We start from the raw sequence: 2,652 nt of genomic DNA, 5'->3' as shown, positions 1-2,652 counted from the left end.
CTGTCCCCAGCAGAGATGCTGCCGCCCCAGCAGACCACGCCATAAAAGATAGCAGAAGCCACAACAGAGTCATAGAATTTCTTCAGGAGTGGGCCCTCCACCCCAAACGACCTGAGTCTCCGCAGCAGGTACAGCCTGCTCTGCCCTTTCCTGTGGAGGGCGTCTGAGTTATGAGTCCAGTCCAGTCTATTGTTCAGATGAACACCAAGGTACCTGTAGCTGTCCACAGCCTCAATGTCCATACCTTGGATGTTCAGTGGTTGCAGTGGAGAATGCTTGTGCCTGCGGAAGTCTACCACCAGTTCCTTGGTTTTACTGGCGTTGATCTGGAGGTAGTTCAGCTGGCACCAGTCCACAAAGTCTTGGGTCAGACCTCTGTACTCCTTGTCGTCCCCATCAGTGATGAGGCCGACTATTGCAGAGTCATCAGAGAACTTCTGCAGGAAGCACTGGGTGGAATTGTGGGAGAAGTCTGCAGTGTAGATGGTGAAGAGGAACGGAGCCAGAACCGTTCCCTGTGGGGCCCCCGTACTGCAGACGACCCTGTCCGACACACAGCCCTGAGTCCTCACATACTGTGGTCGGTCGGTGAGGTAGTCCAGGATCCAGGTAGTGAGGTGATGGTCCACTCCAGAGTTCACCAGCTTGTCCTTTAGAACCGAGGGAAGAATGGTGTTGAAGGCACTGGAGAAATCAAAGAACATGATTCTCACAGTGCTTCCAGCGGTCTCCAGGTGAGCAAGGGAACGATGTAGGAGGTGAATGACGGCATCATCCGCTCCAATGCCAGGCTGGTAGGCAAACTGAAGTGGGTCCAGTGATGAGCTTATTAGGCGCCGAAGCTGAGCCAGGACCAACCGCTCCAGGGTCTTCATCAGGTGGGATGTCAGAGCCACCGGCCTGTAGCTGTTGAGGTCCTTGGGGCGTGAAGTCTTTGGCACTGGTACAACACAGGAGGTTTTCCAGAGCTGTGGGACTCTTCCCAACCTCAGGCTCAGGTTGAAGAGGTGCTCCATCACCCCACACAACAAACAACTTTATTGAACAGGAAGTCAGCTCAAGGAAAGGAAGCGAGCGAAAGAAAGAGAGACATATCGGCACACGGCTTATGGTGTCCTGTCGGAAAATTTACTGTCTACATCTTTGGTTTACGGTTGTATCGCCGGTATGTACTTAAAGTTAAATTACAACTTGTTTTTGTACATTATGTTGCCGCTAGCGCAGTATTTGACCGTAAAGCTAATCTCGGTGCTAAGCTAGCTATCCGCGATGTCGGAGGTCGTCTGAGATAGCCTCAGTAGTTGTTTAAAAGTTTATATAATTAGACGTATGCTGTGTATTAGTATTGCGGTGTATAAATGTATGTTATGCTACGCTTATGTATGTCTTGACTGTATTTTTTGTCTTGTTTCTAGTTTTACCCTTTTGAATGTCAGTAAACCTGTTGACAACGCCCATCGGTCTTCAGAGTGGTGATATGAGAAAGGTGTTCACGCCCTTGCATCAGACATGCACCCGTAACGGCACAGTAATAGTATGAAATATCATGCTTTATTATGATGTTAGCAGTAGTGATGGGATTTCCGGCTCTTTTTAGAGAACAGTCTCTTTCGGCTCCCAACCGGCTCTTCAATTGTTTTGTTGCTTTAATTAATTTATTATTAACAACAATATAAAATTATGCACAAAAGGAATTACTAATGTAAAAAAAAAACCTGTGGTTTTATTTATATATGGTTATATATAAATATATATGGTGGCCCCTAGAGACAAAACACGTACAAACTCCAAAACACATTTCTAGCGTTAACTGAACTTAAATTACACAATTAAAAGCATATGTGTATTGTTTGTGTATTTATACACAGGCACTCATATATATTCAAATAATTTAAAAAAATGTTCATTTACCTGTTACTACCACACACCAAATCCGGTCGTTTGTACTTGCTGACTTGTGTAGCCACTAGGTAACAAAAGCCAAACACTGCGCCTAGCATCCTGGAGCACTTTTGTTGTGTTTTGTACGTGTTTTGGAGTTTGTACGTGCTTCAGGGTTTGTATGTACAAACATCCCAGCCCATTGTTCCTTCAGTGGGCTGGTTTCAGTCATTATGCAAATGTACTGTTTATAAGATTGGGGAAACCTACAGTCAGCTGATGAGTGACGAAACATTTCTCCCACAAAACGCTACGTCCAGATGAACAGAATCAACTTTTGGAGATACATGTTTTGGAGTTTTTATATGCTTTGGAGTTCGTACGTGTTTTGGAGTTTGTACGTGCTTTGTCTCTAGGGGCCACCGTAAATATACTTTTATTTATTCACTCCACATAAAATGTAATAAATAAATCATATAATACAAAAACCAACTAGTCACAGTTCAACTTTTAACTATTTAAATTTTCAGCTTTTTCCTTTTAAACAAATTTAAAGTGAAACAACACAAAACACTGCAAACCACAACACAATTAAATATAAATTAAAATATGAAAACAAAAAGAAGATGCACATTCTCTGTCATATGGGCCTGCATGAATAAACTTTCTGAATTCTTTAACATCCACAACTGAAAATAGTTGTGGATGATTACTATGCCTTTCTAATGTGACGTTGTTGTCCTTGGCTCTTTTTCTCTCTCTTTCCCTCCC

At 43.4% G+C, this 2,652-nt stretch overlaps 1 long non-coding RNA gene across 1 annotated transcript; it reads left to right on the top strand.

Moving 5' to 3' along the window:
- The first annotated feature begins 1,067 nt into the window (after positions 1-1,067).
- On the top strand, positions 1,068-1,455 carry LOC143413717 (uncharacterized). The gene is made up of 2 exons (XR_013094329.1): positions 1,068-1,165; positions 1,416-1,455. It is a non-coding gene; the product is annotated as an uncharacterized LOC143413717 (long non-coding RNA).
- Positions 1,456-2,652: the final 1,197 nt, after the last annotated feature.

Source organism: Maylandia zebra, linkage group LG2 (genome assembly GCF_041146795.1).
Source record: "Maylandia zebra isolate NMK-2024a linkage group LG2, Mzebra_GT3a, whole genome shotgun sequence".
Classification (NCBI taxonomy): domain Eukaryota; kingdom Metazoa; phylum Chordata; class Actinopteri; order Cichliformes; family Cichlidae; genus Maylandia; species Maylandia zebra.
This window is presented reverse-complemented; position numbering and strand designations above follow the sequence as displayed.